At 48.4% G+C, this 21,347-nt stretch overlaps 1 pseudogene; it reads right to left on the bottom strand.

The window, feature by feature from the left end:
• Nucleotides 1-11,911: 11,911 nt before the first annotated feature.
• LOC142578858 (uncharacterized) lies at nucleotides 11,912-15,807 on the bottom strand (annotated as a pseudogene).
• Between the last annotated feature and the right edge of the window lie 5,540 nt (nucleotides 15,808-21,347).

Raw genomic sequence — 21,347 nt, 5'->3', positions numbered from 1 at the left:
AAACACGCACGCGGTTGCGCGATAGCACGTCAAGATTAGGAAAAGTGCGACCCATCGAACCAAACACAATGCGAAAGAGCTCGTACTGCGCGGCTCTTGTCACGCGGCGCACCTCAGACTCGCTCTCTGGATGATCAAAAAAACAGGCGGCGCGCAAGGTTCGAAACACGCGGTTGGAATGCAGCGAAAGAATGGCAGTTTCGCCCGAAGGCGAAGCATCGAAAGCACTAGCAAGGTTTAGCGTTGTGCTCGAGCTTCTGGCACGGTATTAGTGGAGACACCATCACATGACGCAGCACCGAAGACGCTGCTGCGGCGTAGCGTCAACAGTGCCCTGGCAGATTGCAGGCGCGTCACAACGCCAGCGCGATAAGAAACGATGGTAGCAGCTTTAACCGGCGTCACACCTTGATTGTGCACAAGGTGACACAGATGGAAAAGCTTAAAGTTTGTTGAGGTCCAATAAAAAGGTAGATTTAAGTTAAATTTTACTCTCCGTTCTGCTCAGACCTGTGCATGCACCATGGGGTGGTATTCACGCAGCTCCTCAGCCGGAACTGTATATGTGTGCATGAACAGCGCTCGTGCATGTCCAATTTAACGCCACTGAACGGTCCTTCGAGTTTTGCTCTGAGAGTAATGCGTTCGAGTTTTGCTGCGGGGTATGTTATCGGATTTTGGGATTAAATTGGTGCTGGTTATATTTTTTTTACAGTTTCTACGTTAGCATGTTGGCTGTAGATTGGAATCAGACGATATTGCTGAGAAATGAAGGACACCGCATGTCACCGACGCTCTGCGCGACGAGAGACGGAAGTAAGCAGCTGTGGCCACCAAGGCCGGCAGGCCTGCGCAGCAGATAAGCCCAGGGGGGGGGGAGTGATAGAGATAAAGAGATAGATAGATAGAGATAGAGAGAGAGACTGGCGAGACGGCTTCCGAGAGCGGGACGGCGGCACGCGTACGCGCGCGTCACGTGACTGCCTCACCGACGACAACCCATCTCCTCCCGCGGCGTCGGGTCACCGTATCTGCTCCGTCGAGGCCCACTGGTGACTTGGCGTCCAAGTGACGCCCTCTCTCCTCACGCAAGACCTCGCGCGCTGGCACAGCAGCAGGTGTTCCGTTTCGCCTGCTCTGTTTTGTCGAAGGGTGCACATGACATAGCGTCGCAACCAATGGGAATTTAAGTGCCGTATCGCTGCTACAGACGCCAGTCTTTTCGCTCAATAGGCCATTTGATGCTTTCGCATCAAAAACCCGTGAAGGCTGTTCACTCAAGTAAAGTTCCATGCTTTGTCTCGTCCTTAGCCCTGTTTTTATCACCTATGCGCCAAGTGCCCTTTTGTTTACCGTTCCATAGAAAACAAAAACAAAAACAAAGAAACATTGATTTAATTTAAATGTAATTACTTGGGTTTGCTACAGGTACCTGCAATTTTAAAGTTTTCACGGAAAAGAATAATTCGTTCAGATAATGTTGAACAAATGCAGATTAAGTTTGTTGGGGCACGTTCATTCTTTAAATTCATTTGTTCTGAATAAAAAATGAGTAGCACAATTTAGATCCTAGCGCAATATCTTTGCAAAAGTCTAATATAGTTGCTATGGCTGCCGTATTATGTTAAATGCTTGAATACGGTAGCTCTGAATACTTCGTTATCGTACAGGCAGGTTCACATACACACTAATTAAAAAGTTTGGCAGCATGTTACACTCCTGTAGCACCTGAAGGCGAAAGCCTGCTGCACACATCAGACTTCTTTCAAAACATAAAGACTCGCAGTGTGAAGTTCACGTGCGGCAAGCCGTTGTCTGCAAACTTTGGCCTCCTCTCTACGTTGAAGTCTCGCATCGTCACATTGCTGCTTCTCAGTTTGTCTTCTACTGCTCGTTTTCGACGCTTAGCTGCGACTGCGCGCGCTCGTATTGCGGGGTCAGACTCGCGCCAACGGCGTTTCTCTTCGACTTTGCCATGCCTACTCTCAGTAGGGGTAAACAGCACTCGCGGTCGAACTCCTTCATCATGCCGCTTTGCACTTCGCACCTCGTTCCTTGCTTGGCGAGCACACTCGGCCGTAGCGTACTTCCGAGGAGAGTATGCAATGCTTTATCGATGGTTCGGATGGTTGGCTTGAGCTTGTTCTCTTTATGAAACGTATGCTGTTCTGTGTGTTGTGTGGGTGAGTTCAATGAATCTATGCACTGCTCGCTTCACTTTGCTGAGCGCTTGTAGCCTCTGACTTAAGGAGATGAGAGCCATTGCATTTTTTGCTCGCTTACGGGGGTATCAGCCATAGCTTACGAGGGTATGATCCATTGCATCTTTGCTTGCTTACAGGGGTGTGAGCCAAGGCTACTGTTTGGATCGCACCGCTGGTACGATCTGTTGGGAACTCGGCGCTGACGCCCGTGGTTGTACCTGGGTCGCAAGCCCCAAGGGTAGCGTTGGCCTGGCGGCCTGGGGTACAACTGGAAGCATCCGAAGGTCCCGGCAAAGCAAGAGTCGACTGGTAACAACGAAACAACTTGTTTATTTTAACATCGCAAAGAGTTGGCGGTCAGTTTGACCGAAGTAGAGAGACGGGAGAGCACTTCACTCAACAGAAGAAATCGGAGCCCTCCTCTTTTGGCGTCCGGGGGCAGCTGTTTTTATACTCTCGCAGTTGAGGGCAAGAAGGAACCCCTCAAAAGACGAGCACGTGAATGTACAATGGGCTAATGGTGACGCACACTGTCGTAGCGATGCCGTAGCACCATGTCGAGCACGATCTCGTAGCACCCTGTCGTGGCGCTGCCGGTCGGACACAATGACTGTAATGAGAGGATGGTCCCTGCTTTGGCATCGCCTGTTTCGGGCACAATGACTGGAATGAGATCCCTGCTTTGGCATCGCCTGTTTCGGGCACAATGACTGGAATGCGAGGATGATCCCTAGGCGGTCGCATCGCCGCAGTCGCGCCTGGAAACACCTGGCGATGAGTGTTGCGGCGACGACGATCGGGCCAAAATGTCTGCCGCCCCGCCGCAGTCGCGCCGGCAAAACCACGTGTCGCAGGCGAAACGCAACAGACCGCCCCGCCGGGGGAAGGAGATCCCGATGGACAGGGGACTGCATCCGCTGTCCGGAGGGATGTCGCTCGATGATGCTCATAACCGAAGTCGGGCGTCCCTCGACGTTTCTTGAGCGCAGCGCACAGAGAAGGCCTCGTTCTCTCGTTCAGGTTCGCACGGGACACTGCAAAGTGACTTCGGGAGAGTTCACATTTTTGTTCTCGTTCCCGGCAAGCGTTAGAACTACGCTGAAACTCAACCGCTCAGTCAGCAAGCACGGCACAACCCTCACTAAGCCCTGCCAGGCTCTTTCCTCTTTTTATACCACTGCCTAGTTCCTTACAGTAGTCTAGCATCACTCAGAACGCGTCCACAAATTGAAAAATTGCACTAGAAAGCATATCATCACTTTGAAACACTAAACAAAAGCAATATGTTAAAAAAAAATCCTGCCTCAGGAAGAAAAACATCAGTAACAAACAATTTTGAGGCTGATTCCTACGTTAGGGGCTTCGACTTAAGCCATCGGCGTTACCGTTGAGACTCCCCTTTTTGTAACGCACCTCAAAGGAATATTGTTGTAAAGCGAGGCTCCAGCGCAGGAGGCGGCCATTTTTGGGAGAGATGGTCTGCAGCCATTGGAGAGGGCAGTGATCCGTCTCAATGATAAACCTCGAGCCGGCTAGATAGCATGACAATTTCTGAACGGCCCACACGAGACACGCACACTCTTTCTCGGTGGCGCTATACGCCTGCTCACGACTGGTCAGCTTACGACTAGCATACAGGACGGGGTGTTCTACTTCTCCATTTTCCCGTTGGCACAGTACAACGCCCATGCCTCGCTCACTAGCATCGCACTGAACAATGAACCCTTTTGTATAGTCTGGCGATCGTAGCACAGGCTGGCTTGTTAGGGCACTCTTTAGGGCGCTAAAAGCTCTTTCCTTTGTCTCGTCCCAGACGACTGTTTGAGGCTCTGTTTTTCTTAGAGCATCCGTCAGGGGAGCCGCGATATCAGAGTACCTAGGGATGTACCTCTGATAGTAGCCGGCGACACCCAAGAACGACCGAATATCGGTCTTGGTGCGCGGTTGCGGAAAGTCTCGCACAGCGGCCACCTTTATTTCAGAGGGGCGGCGACGACCCTGACCAATCACGTGACCGAGGTAGACAACCTCGGCCTGTGCTAACTGGCACTTAGGAGCCTTGACTGTCAAGCCCGCTTCGCGCAGGCGGGTTAGCACTGCCCGCAAGTGTGTCATATGCTCAGACCAGGATGCGGAGAATATCGCTACGTCGTCTAGATACGGTAAAGCTAATTCTTGCTGTCCCCGCAACACTTTATCCATGAGGCTTGAAAAACAGTATGGCGCGTTCTTCAAACCAAAACTCAACACTTTAGGACGGAATGTTCCCATTGGTGAAATGAACGCCGCATACCTACTAGCCTCTTCTGTAAGTGGAACCTGCCAATAACCCCTGACAAGATCTAGGGTGGAAATAAACTGAGCGCTACTAACTTTCTCAAGGCGCTCCTCGATGTTAGGGATCGGATAAATTTGATCCTTAGTGATGGAATTAAGCCTGCGGTAGTCGACGCAAGGACGAGGTTCCTTGCCCGGTACCTCAACTAAAATCAAAGGGGAGGTATAATCACTCTCACCTGCCTCAATAACACCGAGCTGTAGCATTTTCTTTACCTCAGCCTTCATAATATCGCTCTGGCGGGGTGACACCCGATACGCCTTGGATCGTACTGGCTCTGGGGAGGTAAGTTCTATATCATGAGTAAGTACCGAAGTCCTACCAGGCCTCTCAGAGAACAGACCTTGAAACTCTTGTAATAGCTGGTGTAGTTCGGTTTTCTGCTCAGGCGACAGCGGTGCTTTACTGATAAGGTCACTAATGACTTGACCGGTGTCTTCCCTGTTCGTCACTGAGCCTAGTCCTGGAAGCTCGACCGGAAGCTCTTCAGGAACGTTTACCATCATGCACACCACTGCTTCCCTTTGTCTATAAGGTTTGAGCAGATTACAGTGGTAAACTTGCTGTGCTTTCCGCTTTCCTGGCAGACTTACCACGTAGTTAACGTCCGACAGTTTCTGAACAATTCGTGCTGGGCCCTCCCACTGCACGTCTAGTTTGTTGTTTAGCGATGTGCGCAATATCATGACCTCATCGCCAACCTCAAAACGACGGGCCCTGGCTGTCCGATCATAATAAACCTTGGCCCTCTGCTGGGCCTTTGTCATTGCTTCACCTGACAACTCCTGTGCCCTTCTTAAGCGTTCGAGGAGCTTAAGCACGTACTCCACCACGACTGGGTCGTCGCCCCTACCTTCCCACGATTCTCGAAGCATGCGAAGCGGAGATCGAAGCGAGCGACCGTACACCAGTTCAGCTGGCGAAAACCCCGTAGCCGCATGCGGCGCGGTCCTTAAAGCAAACATCACCCCAGGCAGACACAGCTCCCAGTCAGTTCGATGTTCAAAACACAACGCTCTCAACACGCGCTTCATGACGGAGTGGAGCTTCTCAACGGAATTCGACTGTGGGTGGTACACTGAGCTGTGTAACAGCTTTACCCCACACCTTTCGAGAAAAGTTGTCGTCAAAGCGCTAGTAAACACTGTGCCCTGATCTGATTGGATTTCCGCAGGAAAACCAACTCGCGCAAATATGGACAGTAGTGCATTAACTATCTCAACTGAGCTGAGTTCTTTAAGCGGCACTGCTTCAGGGAACTTTGTCGCTGGGCAGATCACAGTCAAAATGTGTCTGTACCCCGTGGCTGTTACCGGCAGAGGTCCCACAGTATCAATAACGAGCCGTCTAAAAGGCTCCGTAATGGTAGGTACCAATTTCAACGGCGCCCTCGATTTGTCCCCTGGTTTGCCCACCCGCTGACAAGTGTCACATGTCCTCACGAAATGGTCTGCGTCCCGAAAACACCCTGGCCAATAGTACTCTTGCAAGAGACGGTCCTTAGTTTTCTTAACTCCTAGGTGTCCGGACCACGAACCCCCATGCGACAAGCGCAACAGATCCTGACGATAGCATTGAGGCACGATCAGCTGATCGAACTCCACTCCTCTTCGGTCTAGATACTTCCGGTACAGGACTCCACCTCTTTCCACAAAACGCGCAGTTTTCCTGGCGATACCTTCTTTGACATTGCAGCGCACGTTTTCCAGGCTGCCATCCTTTTTTTGCTCGGCTATCAAAGCCGTCCGGCTGACTTTTAGCAACCTATCAAGTCCGTCTGACGTAGGCGCGATGAGCAAATCAGTAGATAGCTCTTCTAACTTTCCCGCGTCGGGCGTTTCCTCTCCAGTATCTGGCGCCTTTAACGTTACAGACTCAAGTTTATTCAGTTCGGGCGTGCTCGGAATATCAGCTTGCTGCGCCTCTGACCCTTTTTCGTTGTTTGATAACGTCGGCCCCGCAACTACCGCCTTTGCAGCGAGCTCCCGAACCTTCGATCTGGTTAAGGCCTGAACACTAGCTTCACCAAACAAAAGCCCCTTCTCGCGCAGGAGGTGATCGGACCTGTTTGAAAATAGGTACGGGTACTGGGGTGGCAGCATAGATGACACTGCCGCCTCTGTCTCAAGCGCTCCGAAAGGTCCTTCAATAAGCACTTTTGCTACCGGCAGACACACGCTATGAGCTTCCACGGCTTGCTTGATCCATGCGCACTAGCCCGTGAACATATGGGGTTCTACGTAAGACGGGTGAACTACATCCATCGTTGCTGCGGAATCGCGAAGCACTCGGCACTCTTTCCCGTTCACGAGGAGGTCTCGCATGTAAGGCTCGAGAAGCTTCATGTTCTCGTCAGTGCTGCCTATTGAAAAAAAAACAACTTTTGGTGTTGTTTCCGGACACTGCGCCGAAAAGTGACCCGGCTTCTGGCACGTATAACAAACGCGCGCTTGCCTCATCTCGAACCGCTTTCTGCGTTCGGCTTCGGCTGCCGCCGTCTCCTTAGGTTCGGTCGCACTGCTTCCACTCGCATCCGCACTACGCGTGTTCCCCTTTGCTCTCATGGGTGTGAACTTCGGCCTCTCAAACTTCGAGCCAAATTCACCCTTTTGACCGTCCTTAGCTCCGCGAGCCCGACGCGTCACAAACTCCTCGGCTAGCTCAGCGGCTTTAGCCACCGTACAAACGTCTGGCCTATCCAAGACCCAGTATCGCACGTTCTCCGGTAACCGACTATAAAACTGTTCTAGCCCGAAACACTGCAGAACTTTATCGTGGTCACCAAACGCTTTCTCTTCTTTGAGCCACTCCTGCATGTTCGACATAAGCCTATACGCAAACTCTGTATATGACTCACTTTTGCCTTTCTCATTTTCCCGAAACTTCCGACGGAACGCCTCCGCAGACAGCCGGTACTTTTTTAGCAGACTCGATTTTACTTTGTCGAAATCCTCTGCTTCCTCTCTATCCAAGCGAGCGACTACGTCGGCCGCCTCGCCGGGTAACAAAGTGAGCAAGCGCTGTGGCCACGTTTCCCGAGAGAACCCCTGCTTCTCGCACGTTCGCTCAAAGTTAACCAGGAACAAACCAATGTCCTCTCCAAGCTTAAACGGCCGCATCAGGTCAGTCATTTTGAACAATACGCGTTCTCCTGCACCGTGTGCCTGACTTCCATTACGAGCGCGTTCCATCTCTACCTCAAGACGCTTCATTTCCAAAGCGTGTTGACGGTCACGCTCTTCTTTTTCTTTCTGCTCTTTAAGTTCGCGCTCCTGTTTCTCTTTTTGCTCTTTAAGTTCGCGCTCCTGTTTCTCTTTTTGCTCTTTAAGTTCGCGCTCCTGTCTTTTTGACCTCTCCTCAATAGTCTCAAGGCATTCCGACAGCTCGTCATCCTCAGCCTCTAACTCAAGAATAGCCTTTAGCAGTTCTGGTTTTCTGAGTTTGTCCGAGACCTCCAGACCCAACTCTCTTGCAAGCTCCAACAATTTCGGTTTGCGCAACGACTTCAAATCCATGGCTGCTCTGAATGCTGCTTTCTCTACTGCTTACTATTGTCTTGCCGCAAACTAACCCGGCAGCAACGACAACCACAATTACCAGCTCTGTTTCTGACACTAAAAAAAACCTGGCAAAGCTCAGAAGAAGAAAGTCCCGCACTCACCAAACCTCGCAGGCAGGAATTCCGCGCAGTCGTTCCGCTGCAGGCAACCAGTCGTCACACAGGGCTCGTTGCACTGCTCCCGGATCGTCGTTGAGCTGCTCAGCATACAGTCAACTGCATCTCTTTGCTGCTGGCCTCCGTTGTCGCGATCTCACCGCTGGCAGACAGTTGTTTGAAGTCGGAGGCGATCTCACCGCTGCCAACCAGATGTTTGGATCGCACCGCTGGTACGATCTGTTGGGAACTCGGCGCTGACGCCCGTGGTTGTACCTGGGTCGCAAGCCCCAAGGGTAGCGTTGGCCTGGCGGCCTGGGGTACAACTGGAAGCATCCGAAGGTCCCGGCAAAGCAAGAGTCGACTGGTAACAACGAAACAACTTGTTTATTTTAACATCGCAAAGAGTTGGCGGTCAGTTTGACCGAAGTAGAGAGACGGGAGAGCACTTCACTCAACAGAAGAAATCGGAGCCCTCCTCTTTTGGCGTCCGGGGGCAGCTGTTTTTATACTCTCGCAGTTGAGGGCAAGAAGGAACCCCTCAAAAGACGAGCACGTGAATGTACAATGGGCTAATGGTGACGCACACTGTCGTAGCGATGCCGTAGCACCATGTCGAGCACGATCTCGTAGCACCCTGTCGTGGCGCTGCCGGTCGGACACAATGACTGTAATGAGAGGATGGTCCCTGCTTTGGCATCGCCTGTTTCGGGCACAATGACTGGAACGAGATCCCTGCTTTGGCATCGCCTGTTTCGGGCACAATGACTGGAATGAGATCCCTGCTTTGGCATCGCCTGTTTCGGGCACAATGACTGGAATGCGAGGATGATCCCTAGGCGGTCGCATCGCCGCAGTCGCGCCTGGAAACACCTGGCGATGAGTGTTGCGGCGACGACGATCGGGCCAAAATGTCTGCCGCCCCGCCGCAGTCGCGCCGGCAAAACCACGTGTCGCAGGCGAAACGCAACACTACTGATGATGTTCTTTGTACCACTCAACCAGATGCCGCGCTTTTTAGGTATGAACCATTGTAACGAGCGACTTAAGGCTTTCGCCTTAATAAGCTTTAATTTTGGGGTAGGACAAATGTTGCGTATTTAGAACTAGAACACACGTGAAAAATCGAAGCTCCGGTAGTATTGCTGTTCCTCAATGTTGATAAAGCTCTCTCTCTCTCTCTTCCCGCCGCGTAGCCACGTTGAATCGTTAAAGTTTTCCATGCTCCGATTAACTCTTCATGATGTCCTCTACTCAGCATCCTACATCACACCCGCTAGGCCTACATCCACTAGACATCATTATGGGTTGAATTTGTCTTCTTTTCAACACCACATCGCACCGAGCCGATTAAATACAATTTTTGTCTGCATTTTATAACTACGGAATGCTTTACCTGGTCACGTTCTAACTTTATCGCCTGCGGAATTTTTCCGATATCGCATTACATGTTGCTTTATTTTTGGTTTCTCTTGTTCGCCATCTTTATATCCCATGCTCCCCACTCCTTCGATAGCCCTTCAGAGATGCTGTGTATCGAAATATATAAATAAATAAATAAATAAATAAATAAATAAATAAATAAATAAACGAACGAACGAACGAACGAACGAACGAACGAACGAACGAACGAACGAACGAACGAACGAACGAACGAACCAATGAATGAATGCATGAATGAATGCATGAATGAATGAATGAATGAATGAATGAATGAATGAATGGATGAATGAATGAATGAATGAATGAATATGCAACTAATGGACATTGTGACTGTGGTTGCTCCATTTGCGTTGAATTTTCGCTTCGAGCCTGTGAAGTGAAATTCCCCTAGTCAGGTTTCACATGAACGTACCGTGAGAACAGAGAAGAAACGCGATCTGCAAGTTGACGTTCGCGCTGTTTTCTGCCGTTAGCCGCCGTAAGTATCAAGTTTTCCCACGATAGGGCTTTGTGTGTGTTCTCTCTGACTCAGATTCCGCCCACCGCTTAATCCTCGCACTGATTTTGTGCTGCAGGCTTGCGTAAATATTGAGGACTACTTACAGGGAGTCCGGGTTCAATCACAGCATAATATTACGAGCAACCCTGCAAACGCAAGGTTAGGCAAACTACCATAGCACGGCGTCTCGCTACCGGAGCCGAAAACGAAGCTACGCACAAATTGAAGCACGCAAAGCCAGCGCACATTCGATTGAACTGCGCACTGCGTGTTTTGTGCTCCCCACAGCGTCTCAACGGAAAGGACACAAACCGTCAAGCTCATTCTGGTGCTCACAAACTCCGAGGGTTATTTCAGTTTTACGTCGTTCTCATCTCGTGCGCCATCGAGGTGGTGTCTCTCGTCGCGCCAGCGTTATGACATGCCCTGTATGTTGTAGCGCGCTGTTACTGCTGCAGGCAGCAGAACTTATGTCACATTCGCATATTGTTGAGAAGCTCAAACGCAGCGATAAAATTGTCGTCGCTTTCATTGCTTCGCCTAGGAGAAATTACCACCTTTCTGGAGAAGTCTGTATAATTCCGGGAGTTTACCAGATTAAGGTATACGCGAGAGTTTCAGATAAAGTGGCTTGCACGAAATTTTTAATGAAGCTTTTTTTTTCTGTCGGCCTTTTCATGTTAACTGCACAATTGTTGTGCAGGAAAAAGTTTTTGCCATGTTTCGTTTCACTGCACTTTTCTTGCAGTTTCGTTGGACATGTCACCTAAACAATGGCATATTTAGGTGCAAGTACACTGAGTTTCTCCCTTGAACCTGGGGCCATTCATGCAGTCGGGGGCCCGGGTCGAAAGATTCGGCCTGTGCAGTGCTTTATTTAGAAGCACGTAGCCTGTCACAAGAACACGCAGTAAGAATACTAACACTTTATAAGTCAACTGATCTCACAGTGCATCTATCAGTCGCGGCGCATATTAACAGCAAGCAGCATATACACAGAAGATCGGTGAAACCATTTAAAAGAAACATGTTGGCCTAAACGAAACACGGAAATCCTACAAATGCATGCTACACTTCGAAATATATGAATACAAAAGTATATTCGAACAGAATGTGCTAAATTGGAAAACAAAACACATCGCATCATGGCGGAAGTAGTAATTTTAATTGAATTATGGGGGTGTTACGTAATTCAATTAATATAAGTTTATCTAACGTTTGGTCTGCACCACGTTTCGCTGCGTAGCGAAGGCGCTCCTGTTTTGCGCGGCGCTTATTTCGGCCCCAGGTGTCGTAGACGCTGAGTGCACGCTTTGGAGCCATTTTGCTGGCGCGTGTTTACGTGCTTCTTCTCCATACGTGGCCAGCACGCTGTGGAGGAGCCAGCTCCAAGCGCTCTCTTTAGGTTATGGACGATTGCAATGTTTACACTATCACAGCCCAGCACGCGACCTCCACAGCGCAGTACCCTTTTGTCGCCTAGGAAAGCACGTGCTATACGCACAAACTATGCATCCCGGCCCGCGTTGGCACCGGCCGGGATGGATGGATGGATGGATGGATGGATGGATGGATGGATGGATGGATGGATGGATGGATGGATGGATGGATGGATGGATGTTATGAGCGTCCCCTTTGGAACGGGGCAGTGGGTTGCGCCACCAAGCTCTTGCTATTATAGTGCCTAATGTGCTACCTAGGTTACCCAGTGAACAAAAAAAAAAAACAACACTATGAACTACCACGCCCAAATTTTCTGATCCCCTATTGCGAACTGTGCTTTGGTACGTCTCCGTCTTTTGTCGTTTCACTACTTTTCTTCCACCAATCCTCCAATCGCCTCTTACTAATGCCTATTGCGGTCATGTTTGCTTTGACTGCTCCCGCTGAACCCAAGGGCTTCAAGGAGGCCAGTGGTGCCTAAAGCGACCGCTGGGTAGACGTCTTCACATTCTAATAAAACATGCTCCATAGTTTCGCTAGCTTTACCGCAGCAAGCACATGCTTCTTCTTCCTTCTTATATCTCGCTTTATAGGTGCGTGTTCTAAAGCATACCGATCTCGCTTCGAAAAGTAATGAGCTTCCCTTTGAGTTATCATAAATTCTTTCTTTCCTGATTTCTTTTTTTCCTCTTAAGTAGTTACTCATGGCAGGTTTCTTTCCCATTGCCGCCACCCATGAGATTATTTCGACCTCTTTGACTTTCCACTTGACCTTCTTTGTTGCTGTATTGCCCACCATACAGGCCGCATAATTGCTGCTAAGTTTCCTAGTTATTTTCCTCCACTGCGAATCAATGTTCTTCCTGTACAGATACCTGAACACTCTCCCAGCCCATTTACTTTCTTCCATATTACTCAGCCGTTCTTCATACTCAATTTTACTGCGAGCTTCCCTCACTTCAATCTAGTCCAGCCCATATCACCCTGCACAGCTTTATTTGTAGTCTTCCCGTGAGCGCCCAATGCGAGGCGACCCACTGACCTTCGGTTCCCGTCGAGTCCTGATTGTACCCCTGATTTAAAGCAAACAACCGCATTTCCAAAAATAAGTTCTGGAAACATTACAACTTTCCACATACCTTGGACGACCTCGTATCTATCCTCGTATCCCCTGAACACTCTGTGCTTCATTATGGCTGAATTTCTCTTCCCCTTCACTGTTATTGTTTTCCCTGTGTTTCCATATATATATTGCCTTTGTTTATCCATATACCAAGGTATTTATATTCTGTTACCCGAGGAGGAGGAGGAGGAGGAAAAACGTTTATTGAGCTCTAGAAAGCTTTATGAATTTCCCGGAGTCAGATGGTGTCTTCCATCTTCTTGGCAATGGCCGTCTGCCCCTAGTCCAGGGCTCCGCTGGATGCCGCTGCCAGCTGGGCCCGTCGGATCAGCCCTAGTTGGACGTCCTGACGGTCGCTGGAGAGCATTCCTTCCCATTGCTCCGCACTCGGGTTTGGTATTATTGGCGCCGCATTTGTTTTCTGGCAGGCCCACGTTATATGGTAGAGCGTGGGTGTTTCCTGGCACCATGGGCATTTGTCAGTGTACTGTGTGGGTTGTATTTTGCTGAGGGTGTTTAAGTTCGGATATGCACCCGTCTGTAGCAGCCTCCAAGCTACGGAGTCCTCTCTAGAGAGAGAGAGCTATGCGGCGAGGGGTACCGCTTCCTGCTGCCCTTATAGTGGTTTAGGATAGCCGAGTATTCTCTGGGGACTGGCTCGGTTTCGTCGAGGTCATTGGCGGAGGGTGCTCGGTATGCAGTGTATCCTCGAGCTACCCTGTCGACCTCACGGTTGCCTTCCACGTCCGTGTGACCCGGCGTCCACATTATCGTGTGTCTAATTGGTTGTTCTTTTTCTGGGTTTTGTGTGTGGGGATCTTCAGAGCGGAGTATGCGGAGCGCTCTGTGACCTATTCTACCGAACATGTAGTTTCGGCATGCTGTTTGGGAGTCGGTTAGGATTGTTAAGGACCGCCTAGTCCGATAGCCCTCCGCTGCCGCTAGAGCGACGGCCGCTTCTTCAGCCTCGACTACCGTGCAGTCCCGTAGAGATGCGCTGACGATTTCTCGCATATCCGAGTTTATCACCACCGCTACTGCGTTGGGGTTGGTCTGTCTCGCCCTTCTGGTGTATGTGGCTGCGTCCACGTATACCGTTGTTGCCTGGGAAGCTAGTGACTTTTGGATGTATTCGGCTCTCGCCTTCCTGCGTTCTTCGTGTAGGTTGGGGTCCATGTTCTTGGGAATGGGAGCCACCTTGATTGTGTTTCGTATTTTGTCCGGGATAGTCGCGGTTCTTTGGGTTTCTTGCATCTGTTCGCTGCATCCCAACTTCTGCAGAAGCTCCCTGCCAGACGGAGTCTGTTGTAGTCTGCGCAGCTGAGCAACATGTTGTGCCTCTCTGAGTTCTTCGAAAGTGTTATGAAGTCCTAGTGCCAAAAGCTTCACCGTGGATGTGCATTGGGGTAGGTGTAGCGCGGTTTTGTATGCCTTGCGTATGATCGCGTCTATCTGCTGAACCTCGCTCTTGATTGGGTTGTAGTACGGGAGACTGTAGGTAACCCGGCTGATCACCAGACTCCTAACCAGCTTTAGCGTGTCTTCCTCTCGCATGCCTGAGCGTCTGTGGGAGATGCGCGTTATCATGCGAGCGACTTGTAGAGTTGATGTCTTGAGTAGAGCGAGAATGTGTGAGCAGCGTTGATTCGACTGTATCCACATGCCCAACATTCTTATGAGCGTTTTCTCCGGTATTAGTTTTCCCTCGAGGTAGACGCCAAGCTTGAGCTCGTCGCTAGTCGGGACCGTGCGATTCTGTATCCCTCTCCAGACTCTGAGCAGCTCAGATTTCTCGGTGGAGCAGGCTAGCCCTCTTGCCCTCACGTAGTTCTCTACGCAGGTCGCAGCCTCTTGTAGTCTTTCTTCTTTTTCTTTAAGTGATCCCGTGTTGGCCCAAATGGTTATGTCGTCGGCATACATGGCATGGTGTATGCCCTCGATCTCTTTGAGTTGTTTCGCAAGGCCGATCATTGCTATGTTAAATAGCGTTGGTGAAATGACCGATCCCTGGGGGGTTCCTTTGTTGGGGGTATGGAACTTCTCCGAGCGGAGTTCTCCTAGCCCTATCGTAGCTGTTCGGTTGGAGAGGAAAGCTTTGACGTAGCCGAAAACCCTCCTGCCGCAGTTTAGGTCGTCCATGCCCGCTAGGATGGCTTCGTGGCTCACGTTGTCAAATGCTCCTTTAATGTCCAATGCCATTATCACGTTCTCTCCGTTCCTGGGAACGTTGCTTAAGACTTCTTCCTTGATCTCTAATAGTACGTCTTGGGTCGACAGCTTCGCCCTGAATCCGAACATACTGTGGGGGTATAATTCGTGATCCTCTATGTATTGTTGTAGCCTTATCATGACCACTCTCTCGTACAACTTGCCAAGGCATGATGTGAGGGAGATGGGTCTTAGGTTTTCGATTTGTAGCTTTTTGCCCGGTTTTGGTATCATAACTACCTCTGCATGTTTCCAATCCTCGGGGACGGTCTCCGCTGCCCAGTGCTTATTAAGGAAGTCTGTTAGTTCTGCGACTAGCTCGTCACTGAGATTGCGGATGAGTGCGTTCTTAATTTTGTCCGCACCCGTTGTCGTGTTTCTAGTTGTGCTTCTGATTGCTGCATAGACCTCTTCACGAGTGATGGGTCTGTCTAAGCTTCGATTTTCGCTTCCCCGGTAATCGCCGCTATATGCCACCGGGTTCGCGTCCCCGAAGCATTTTACACGCACTTTGTCCAAGAGTTCCTCGTCGGTTCCCTCGAATTGGTGGATTAGCCGGTATATTGATTTGTTATTCTCTGCCTTGGTTTTAGTCGGATCGATGAGCGCTTTCAGGATATGCCACGTCCTATCTGTGCTGAGGGTTCCGTTCAGGGAGTCGCTGAAGTGTTGCCAGTTCGTGAAGTATTTCCTGGTCCTGTATCTCCACTGTCTGTTCACTGTTTTCATTGAATGCCATTACACCTGATCCAAACCGGCATTTCTGTCTCTTAACGTTATGCATAGCATTCTTCGTTCCATCGCTCTTTGTGCAGTCCATTAACTTGTTCTCAAGCTTTTTTCTCAGTCTCCAAATTACTGCCCCATATGTCAGCACCGGTAAAATGACCTCTTCACCTTCTGACCTCTTCGCTAGTTATAGCAGGAGTCTCTAAAGCCTCTTCATTACTGCTTCGAATGGAGGTATCGTGGCTCCTCTGGGTACTGTACAGGCCAGTATAGAATTATTCTGCTGCTTTTACTATACCTTCTTGCTGCTGAAATTACCCTGCTTATCTTTCAGTGTATACATCTTGGTTTCTTTCTCACTAATTTCATGCTGCATCCACTTTTTAGGGTTTTCTGAGCCTTTCTCACGCTATAATTTCGAATATCCCTTATTTTCGCGTTGTTGATCAGTTTTGACAGTTCCGCGATTTGTATCTTATCTCTTCAGTTGGACACTTTCATTCTTTATCATTTCTTTATTAGGTCCTTTGTTACTTGGCAGAGCTTGTCTACTGGTTGCTTTGGTGTCTTACCTCTCACTTCAATGGCTGCCTCTGAAGCCAGCCTAGTTACGGTTTCATTCATTACGTTTATTTCATCTTCATCTCCCGGTTCTAGGGCTGCATATTTGTTTGCAAGCAGCAGCCTGAATTTGTCTCCTTTTACCCTCACTGCATGAAGGTTGGCCTGTTTCCTCTTGACCAATTTTACTTTATCTCTTTAAATTGAGGGGAATCCTAGCCCTTACTAACCTATGATCACTGCACTTTACCCTACTTAACACTTCTTCATCCTGTACTATGCTTGGATCAGCAGAAAGTATGAAATCAATTTCATTTCTTGTTCCACCGTTCGGTGTTTTCCAGGTACACTTTCTGTTGCTACGCTCCCTGAAAGTGTTAATTATTCGCAGCTTATTCTTTTCTGCAAATTTTACGAGTATCTCTCCTCTAGCGTTCCTAGAATCGACGCCGTAGTTGCCAATTGCTTGTTCACCAGCCTCATGCGATCCATAGCGCAGTGCTGAGAGCATACTCTGTAGGGCTGCCTTGGAATCACAGAAGACTGACCATGCATGGGTTGTTTCCTCCTGAATGAAATGAAGAGCCGCACGCAGGGCTACTAGTTCAGCAGCTGTCGTTGATGATACATGTGACGTTTTTAGCTGTATTTTGACCGATCTTGTTGGTGTCCCCACAGCAGCACCTGAACTTGCAGATATGATTGAGCCATCGATGTAAACGCGTACGCGGCCGCTGTGCCCCTCATGTAGAAGCCCTAATGTGTCCTGCTTCAGTGTAAACGATGGCATGTCAGCTTTCTTCATAATTCCTGGGATGCTGAGGCGTATTTCATGTCTCTGCAGGCACCATAAAGGTGAGGATGGTCTTGCTGCAGGCATCTAGTTTGATGGCAGTGAGGTACGATTGGCAACAAGTATACGACTGAAAGTTGCGTGTGGCCTTTCTGCGGGTGATCATATGAGCAGCTCGTCGCAGATATCAGAGAAGTCCACCATCGCATAGTTGACGAAGGGAACGATATAATATATCAGTGGTTGCCTAGTGCGCAGGAAGCGGTTTCACAGTGCGAGTATTTATACGCGATCCGACGTATATTTTATTTATTCTTTTTTTTTTCACCTACAGAGACTCCCTACAATGACGCCTATTCAATTCGCTGGCTTGTATTCCTTGCACTTTGTTTGACGTCACTCAGAACGTGTGACATGCTCGTCGCACGGCCGCGGTTCACATTGTGTTGCGGTGCCAGGGAGAGATATCATATAGCGCTGCCGACTCCTGTATCTACGGCTTACATGGCGCGCCATCGACTGTGCACATAAAGGAGTTTAGATAAGAGGTTGAACGCGGGCGTAGCTACTGCGAGTGGCTAGCACTATGTAAGCACAAACATGTAAAAGGGCATTGTCCCTACGGTATGTCTCTGGTAGCTTAAAAAAAGGTAGCTTTAACTCCAGCTTTTCCCCGACCACCTCCACCTTACATTTTATCCTGTAGCGCGGTCATCAATACAAGGTTGGTGCTCTTTTAATCGCAGCAACGCGCTTCAATACTTCCATCTCAAAAGCAAGTAAAAGTGTAAACCACCTACCATCCTCTATTGCTTCTTAATGACTCCTGTCAGGTCGCTGTCCCCGATTGCTTCATGTCGCATTGCGGCTCTCTCTTTTAAGGGGAAAGCCTTTTTTTTAGGCTCATGGTGAAGTTGTGTCAGCCGACCTAACCGCCGGATTGTCCGCCGAAGCGTCATCACGCCATACGAACACAGATTAAAGACAGATCAAAGCATGAAAAATGATTGGTATTTACAGTTAGTGAATGATAACGTTATGATAGAGATTTGTAGAGGTTAATAATGACTAGTAATGACTAAAATGACAACTAATGACTTGTAGTGACTGCGAAATGACCAATATGTCTAACGGCGGTTTGTAACGACTACAATTGATTAGAAATGACTAAACGTGCTTCGTATATAATGGCCAGTAATTACTAATAATGACTGAAATGACTTGTAATGACTACTACTGGCTACGAAATGACCAATAGGTCTAACAACGACTTGTAACGACAATTGATTAGAAATTACTAAAAATGCTTAGTAATGATAAGTAATGGCTAATAATGACTGAAACGAATTGTAATGACTAGTGATGACTATGATATAACCAACATGTTTAACGACGTCTTGTAATGACCACAATTGATTACAGATGACTAAAAATGCTTAGTAATGACCAGTAATCACTAATAATGGATGAAATGACTTGTAATGACTACTGAGTACTATGATATCACCAACATGTCTAACGATGGCTTGTAATGACCGGAACTGGTTACAAATGACTAAAATGCTTAGTGGTGAGCAGTAATGACTAGAAGGAAGAATAGAAAGAGAAGAGGCAGAGAGAAAGAGGCTAATGATAAGAGGAGGAAGAGTAGGCTTTGGCCGTTCACCTCTTAAGAGACCCTGTAATTTTATGTAGTTCGGATATTTGCACACATGCGGAATACCACTAGACTTAATTGTTCACTGTTTGAAATGAAGTGACTTTGTATTCTATCTTACAAGTCTCTTGTCATTGAATGGCCACGCTTGGTGTGACAACAGGAGTTTTTGTCTTCACGCGTTGCGGGATCTCTGGCTCGAGAAGACCTCCATGGAACAGAAACTCACGGTTAATAAAGCTTTTCTTGAGTTAAGGGTGATGTAATATAATTCATAAATGCAGTGTTCTTAAAATGATAATGCACTATACTCGATTATTATGAAAGAGATCTTTTTCTTGCAATATGCATAAGCGAAACGACATTTACGCTTTTTAGAAGTACTTGTAACTGTTTTTAAAGGCGCACATTTGCAAGTAGAAATATTACTTCAACTTGGAGCTATAATACACTTGTGGTAACTGAGCTTTCTATTGTATCACAAGCTGTAAATTTATCATCAGGACATTGAGCACGAGCAAACCAGTATGGCATTAAAATGCCACCACTGACGTAAAATTGAGCTTCACAAGTCATAAGAAGGGATGTATATCAAAGCAGCTTGCCTTGACTATTCGTGCCCTTTCTGCAAAACAATAAGATTGCCAATATATTCTGTCTTCCGCTGTAGTAGAAATAGGCGCAGCTGAAAATAACATCAACAGCGCGTGTGCGTACGTGCGTGTGAGGAATATATTCCTACATATAAGTTCAGGAATAGGTTAGATTCTGTATCATCGCAAAGTAACTAGAGATAGAAAACACACATTAAGCACCCGAGAGCATGCTTCAGTAAGACGGAACACATGTGTGTGGCAGCAAACAAAAAGCGATGGAAACGTTTTCTTGAACCAACACAGAACATTTATTTGATGCTTTTCATCAACGAATAGAATAGTGGTTAGACATTTGGAGTACAAGAGCGCGACTGGACAGTCTTGTGTTTGTTACGGCAGCCGATGGGGAACCATCTAACTTATGCTCTTGAACTGTGCGTAAAAGCGGGCAGGAAGATGGCGACTGGCGATTGCAGTTCCGCCGGAAAGGCGAAGCACCGATTAGGATATCAAATTAGCAGATAGCTGAACGAAGTAAGGATTGCAGTTTTATCGGCCGTATAAACTTGTAAACATTCGCTTACTAACTAAATTTACAATGATAGAATATGTAAGCGTGACTCTACGAGGACGTAGAAAGAAACAGGCACACGGGGACACCGTTGTCTTTGTGTATCTGCTTCTTTCTACGTCCTCGTTCTGCCGCGCTTACATAGTCAATCATGGATTCAAACCAACATCTTCAGCTTCTTCGTAGCTGGCTCGAACGCCGTTCAGGAGACGCTGCAGTGTCCGCTGATAAGCCTGATCTTGTGCAGCGTAGAATCCGGCAGGAGATTGACCAAGTCATTGGCCGCGAGGGGGTGCCATCATGGGCCGACCACACGGAAACGCGGAAAAGAGAGAGCTGCAGTGCGACGTGAAGCAATCGGGGACAGCGACCTGACAGGAGTCATTAAGAGGCAATAGACACTTGTACTTGCTTTTGAGATGGAAGTATTGAAGTGCGTTGCTGCGATTAAAAGAGTGCCAACCTTGTATTGATGACCACGCTACAGGATAAAATGTAAGGTGGAGGTGGTCGGGGAAAAGCTGGAGTTAAAACTACCTCTCTTTAAGCTACCAGAAGCTTATCGTGGGGCAATTCCCTTTTACATGTTCGTGCTTATGTGGTGCTGGCCGTTCAGAGAAGTTACACCTGCGTTCAGCCTCTTATCGAAGCTCCTTTATGTGCACAGTCGATGGCGTGCCATGTGAGCCGTAGATACAGGAGTCGGTGGCGCTAGATGATTTCTCTCCCTGGCACCGCAACACAAAGCGAACGGCGGCCGCGCGACGAGCATGTCACACGTTCTGAGTGACGTCAAACGAAGTGCAAGGAATACAAGCCCGCAAATTGAATAGGCGTCATTGTAGGTAGTCATTGTAGGTGAAAAGAAAAAGAATAAATAACATATACGTCAGATCGCGTATAATACTCGCACTGTGAAACCGTTTTCTGTGCACATCCGAAGTGCCGAACACAGAAAATGGCCGCGCATTGCGAAAAATCGACTGAAAGAGCGATTCAAGTACAAAGAACGATTAAAGTACATTAGGCATAGACAAGGACACGTATACCGAGCCTCCCGCTCGTCGAACAATTCGGTGTAGCCACGCTAAGCAGCTTAAAGATTACTACTGCAAAACAGAAGCGTTTAGAAATTCATATTTTCCCCGAACCATTAGGGAATGGAATATTATTCCTGCTGCGGTGGTTGCCTGCGACACCATTGAATCATACTTAAAATTGCTTAAAGAAATTAATAATAATAATAATATTTGGGATTTTACGTGCCAAAACCACTTTCTGATTATGAGGCACGCCGTAGTGGAGGACTCCGGAAATTTCGACCACCTGGGGTTCTTTAACGTGCACCTAAATCTAAGCACACGGGTGTTTTCGCATTTCGCCCCCATCGAAATGCGGCCGCCGTGGCCGGGATTCGATCCCGCGACCTCGTGCTCAGCAGCCCAACACCTTAGCCACTGAGCAACCACGGCGGGTTTAAAGAAATTGTATAAGTGATCAGGGTACATCTACTGCCCTGCTTTTCTT

This window comes from Dermacentor variabilis, chromosome 4 (assembly GCF_050947875.1).
Source record: "Dermacentor variabilis isolate Ectoservices chromosome 4, ASM5094787v1, whole genome shotgun sequence".
NCBI lineage: Eukaryota > Metazoa > Arthropoda > Arachnida > Ixodida > Ixodidae > Dermacentor > Dermacentor variabilis.
The sequence above is the reverse complement of the archived record's forward strand: the minus strand, read 5'-3'. Positions and strand labels throughout refer to the sequence as shown.